General features: G+C 28.6%; 1 long non-coding RNA gene across 2 annotated transcripts in view; it reads right to left on the bottom strand.

The window, feature by feature from the left end:
* Nucleotides 1-5607, bottom strand: part of LOC117688282 (uncharacterized) — a 9469-nt gene extending 3862 nt beyond the window's left edge. The window contains exon 1 of one of the 2 annotated variants that reach the window (XR_010710278.1): nt 5266-5607. This is a non-coding gene — a long non-coding RNA (uncharacterized lncRNA). Of the gene's footprint in view, nt 104-5265 lie in introns of those variants that run through there. The other variant, XR_010710277.1, reaches the window with a different exon arrangement.
* Nucleotides 5608-5896: the final 289 nt, after the last annotated feature.

Raw genomic sequence — 5896 nt, 5'->3', positions numbered from 1 at the left:
TGAGTATATAAAATAATCCTTTTGTAAAGTATTGGACCCCCATGAGGAAACCAATATCTTTTGCTTTTAACTTGAAAAAATCAGTATACATTATGTACATGTAATTGATTATTAAAAAAAACAATCTATATCACCATTATAGTTTTAATAAAAATCCTTTCCTATTGAACTAAATACACCTCCACGAGGACACCCATGCTTTTCATTTCAACGTTAAAAATTCAGTTTACTTATTCACTCCAAAAACCTCATAAATATTCTTGGATCTTTACTTCTACCCTGATTTGTCTTAAATTACATTAACACTAAGAAATATTCACCATTAGTTTAAGTAAAAATCCTTTCCTGTTGAACTTAGAACCCCATGAGTAAATTTATACTTTTAATTTTAACGCTACAAATTCAGTATACTTGATCACTAAGGAAACTCCCTAAATTTATTTAAATCAATATTTGTACCTTTATTTATCCTAATTTACACAAATACTATGTAATAATTACCATTAGTTTAAGTAAAAATCCTTTCCTATTGAACATACACACCCATGAGGAAAATCATTCTTTTCATTTTAACATTATAAAATCAGTAAACTAAATCACTTAGGAAACCCCTTAAATCATTTTCAATCAATATTTGTACCCTAATTAATCCTAAATTACACTAATACTAAGAAAAAATAACCATTAGTGTAAGTAAAAATCCTTTCCTGTTGAACTTAGATCCCCATGAAGAAACCCACACTTTTCATTTTAACGTTCTAAACTCAGTATACTTAATCACATAGGAAACCCCTTAAATCTTTTTCAATCAATATTTGTACCCTAATTTATCTTTATTTACACTAATACTAAAAAATTATCACCCCTAGTTTAGGTAAAATCTTTTCCTGTTAAATTTAGACTCCCATGAGGAAACCCATCATTTTCATTCAACGTTCTAAAATCAGTATACTTATTCACTTTGGAAACCCCCTAAATATTTTTCAGTCAATATTTATTCCCTAATTTATACTTTATTACATAAACACTTATAAAAAATAACCATTGGTTTAAGTCAAAATCCATTCCTGTTGAACTTGGACTCCCATGAGGAAACTCATACTTTTCATTTTAATGTTATGAAATCAGTATACTTAATCACTAAGGAAACCCTTAATTCTTTTTCAATCAATATTTGTACCCCAATTAATCCTAAACTACATTAACACTTAGAAATAATCACCATTAGTTTAAGTAAAAGTTCTTTCCTATTGAACTTAGACCCCCATGAGAAAACTCATACTTTTCATTTTAACGCTCTTAAATCAGTATACTAAATCACTTAGGAAACCCCTTAAATCTTTTTCAATCAATCTTTGTACCTTAATTTATTCTAAATTACACTAATACTAAGAAATAATCACCATTAGTGTAAGTTAAATCCTTTTCTGTAAAATTTAGACTCCCATAAGGAAACCCATAATTTTCATTTTAATGTTATAAAATCAGTATACTAGATCACTTAGAACACCCCCTAAATCTTTTTCAATCAATATTTGTACCCTAATTTATCCTAAACTACACTAAAACTAGGAAATATTCATCATAAGTTTAAGTAAAAATCCTATCCTATTGAACTTAGACCCCCATGAGGAAACTCATACTTTTCATTTTAACACTCTTAAATCAGTATACTAAATCACTTCGGAAACCCCATAAATATTTTTCAATCAATATTTGTACCCTAATTTATCCTAAATTACACTAATACTAAGAAATAATCACCATTAGTGTAAGTTAAATCCTTTTCTGTAAAATTTAGACTCCCATAAGGAAACCCATAATTTTCATTTTAACGTTATAAAATCAGTATACTTGATCACTTAGGACACCCCCTAAATCTTTTTCAATCAATATTTGTACCCTAATTTATCCTAAACTACACTAAAACTAGGAAATATTCATCATTAGTTTAAGTAAAAATCCTATCCTATTGAACTTAGACCCCCATGAGGAAACTCATACTTTTCATTTTAACGCTCTTAAATCAGTATACTAAATCACTTCGGAAACCCCATAAATATTTTTCAATCAATATTTGTACCTTAATTTATTCTAAATTACACTAATACTAAGAAATAATCACCCTTTAGTGTAAGTTAAATCCTTTTCTGTTAAATTTAGACTCCCATGAGGAAACCCATAATTTTCATTTTAACGTTATATAATCAGTATACTTGATCACTTAGGACACCCCCTAAATCTTTTTCAATCAATGTTTGTGCACTAATTTATCCAAAATTACACTAATACTATGAATTAATCATCATTAGTTTAAGTAAAAATCCTTTCCTATTGAACTTAGACTTCCATAAGGAAACCCATAATTTTCATTTTAACGTTATAAAATCAGTATAGTATTCATTTAGGAAACCCCCCCTAAATTTTTCAATCAATATTTGTACCTTAATTTATTCTAAATTACACTAATACTAAGAAATAATCACCATTAGTGTAAGTTAAATCCTTTTCTGTTAAATTTAGACTCCCATGAGGAAACCCATAATTTTCATTTTAACGTTATAAAATCAGTATACTTGATCACTTAGGACACCCCCTAAATCTTTTTCAATCAATGTTTGTGCCCTAATTTATCCTAAATTACACTAATACTATGAATTAATCATCATTAGTTTAAGTAAAAATCCTTTCCTATTGAACTTAGACTTCCATAAGGAAACCCTTAATTTTCATTTTAACGTTCTAAAATCAGTATAGTATTCATTTAGGAAACCCCCCCTAAATTTTTTAAATCAATATTTGTATCCTAATTTATCTTAAATTACACTAATACTAAAAAATAATCGCCATTAGTTTAAGTAAAAATCCTTTCCTATTGAACTTAGACTCCCATGAAGAAACCCATAATTTTGATTTAAACGTTATGAATTCAGTATGAATTCACTTAGGAAACCATCTAAATCTTTTTCAATCAATATTTGTACCCTAATATATCCTAAACTACACTAATGTTAAGAAATAATCATCATTAGATTAAGTAAAAATCCTTTCCTATTGAACTTAGACTCCCATGAGGAAACCCATACATTTCATTTTAACGTTATAAAATCAGTATACTTGATCACTTAAGACACCCCCTAAATCTTTTTCAATCAATATTTGTACTCTAATTTATCCTAAATTACACTAATACTATGAATTAATCATCATTAGTTTAAGTAAAGATCCTATCCTTTTGAACTTAGACCCCCATGAGGAAACTCATACTTTTCATTTTAACGCTCTTAAATCAGTATACTAAATCACTTCGGAAACCCCTTAAATCTTTTTCAATCAATATTTGTACCTTAATTTATTTTAAATTACACTAATTCTAAGAAATTTTCACCATTAGTGTAAGTTAAATCCTTTTCTGTTAAATTTAAACTCCCATGAGGAAACCCATAATTTTCATTTTAACGTTATAAAATCAGTATACTTGATTACTTAGGACACCCCCTAAATCTTTTTCAATCAATGCTTGTGCCCTAATTTATCCTAAATTACACTAATGCTATGAATTAATCATCATTAGTTTAAGTAAAAATCCTTTCTATTGAACTTAGACTTCCATAAGGAAACCCTTAATTTTCATTTTAACGTTCTAAAATCAGTATAGTATTCATTTAGGAAATCCCCCCTAAATTTTTTAAATCAATATTTGTATCCTAATTTATCTTAAATTACACTAATATTAAGAAATAATCGCCATTAGTGTAAGTAAAAATCCTTTCCTATTGAACTTAGACTCCCATGAAGAAACCCATAATTTTAATTTAAACGTTATGAATTCAGTATTGTTATTCACTTAGGAAACCATCTAAATCTTTTTCAATCAATATTTGTACCCTAATATATCCTAAACTACACTAATGTTAAGAAATAATCATCATTAGATTAAGTAAAAATTCTTTCCTATTGAACTTAGACTTCCATAAGGAAACCCTTAATTTTCATTTTAACGTTCTAAAATCAGTATAATATTTATTTAGGAAACCCCCCCCTAAATTTTTTTAATCAATATCTGTACCCTAACTTATCTTAAATTACACTAATCCTAAGAAATAATCACCATTAGTTGAAGTAGAAATCTTTTTTTATTGAACTTAGACTCCCATGAAGAAACCCATAATTCTGATTTAAACGTTATGAATTCAGTATACTTATTCACTTAGGAAACCATCTAAATCTTTTTCAATCAATATTTGTACCCTTATTTATCCTAAACTACACTAATGTTAAGAAATAATCATCAATAGTTTAAGTAAAAATCCTTTCCTATTGAACTTAGACCCCAATGAGGAAACCTGTACTTTTCATTTTAACGTTCTAAAATCAATCTGTACACTTAATCACTTAGGAAACCCTCTAAATCTTTTTGGATCATTATCTGTACCCAAATTTATCTCAGATCGTACTAATATTAAGAAATAATCACCATTAGCTTAAGTAAATATCATTTATTTTGAAATTTAACCCCATGAGAAAACTCATACTTTTCATTTTAATGATAAAAATCAGTATTTCCTACTAAATCACTTTTTTAAAGTAACTTTTCCTAATATGTTTGTATTAATATAATTATGTAACGTAATTCATCCGTATTTGTAATGAAATTGTACAATTGATAAGGTATATCAATCAAGTACATGTATGTGGAAACAGCATAACGATTCCATAGAACACAGCATTATGATTTTTAGAAAGATAGAGGAAATTAGGATTAAAAGTTGGCAATGTTTACAGAATGTTTTTAAACAGGTATTATGATAAAAGCTATGCTGATTGAGGTTAAAAGATCACATATTTTGCTTTTAATACATATTATTTATTTAAAAGAATTAAATATAGACTCAGTGTTAACCAGTTGGGAAAAAATACCGCTAAATTGAGGAAATATCACCTATTTCTGATTAGGAATGGGGCCGAATTTCGGCCACTAAGAAGGTACTGATATATCCCTTAAAATATAAGTAATAATCTGTTCCATAATTAGATCAATCTTGAAATAAAATAGACACATTTTAATTTTAAATAAGTTACAATCCCTTCTTTGATTATGAATATGGCATTCGCATGATGTCAAAATTAGATCTCGTGTTCTCTTATCAGTGAAAAACTTAACAGGAAAAACAATGCCTGACCTTGTTATAGTCGTTTACCAGATTTATCTATTAGAATAGAATGATATAATTCCCTAGATATCGAAGAAAAAATGATACTTACTGTAAACAATTATTTCCATCTTCGAGTAGGAAGTTCCGATTGCGCATGCGCTATTTATATCCAATGGAGGAAAGTGTGTAAAGTACTCTTATGGACTCCACGATGCGTGTCAAAAAATTCACATACACACCGGAAACCCAAACATAGTACGATTTTATATTTTTTGAATCAAGTACGATGAGAAATAACGTTTCCGAACGATTTTACTTCCCACTACACGGGTGCATGTAGTGGGAAGAAAAAATGTAGTGGGATAAAACGTGTGTATTCATACTCGTGTAGTGGTATTCAGGTGCTTACAAACACACACACACACACACACACACACACACACACACACACACACACACATACTCGTAAAGACATGAAACTCACTACACATGACTTTTCACCAGAGAGTCACTACACTATTTTCTAAGGGTCGTGAAGAAAAAATTTGAGCAAATTTATAAAAGACTGTCTACTCTTATTAGCCTAGGGGGCTGATAATTCGTAAATTCATTATATTAAAAATTTGGGTTTTCCCCTGAACTCCACTACATCAGACCACGTGGCCCACCAGTTAGACACACATGATTCTCACTACATTTTCAGGTTTGAAATACACACATGAAACTGACTACTTACATTA

Source organism: Magallana gigas, chromosome 10, assembly GCF_963853765.1.
Source record: "Magallana gigas chromosome 10, xbMagGiga1.1, whole genome shotgun sequence".
NCBI lineage: Eukaryota > Metazoa > Mollusca > Bivalvia > Ostreida > Ostreidae > Magallana > Magallana gigas.
Note: the sequence above shows the minus strand (reverse complement) of the source record. Positions and strands in the feature narration are given on the sequence as shown.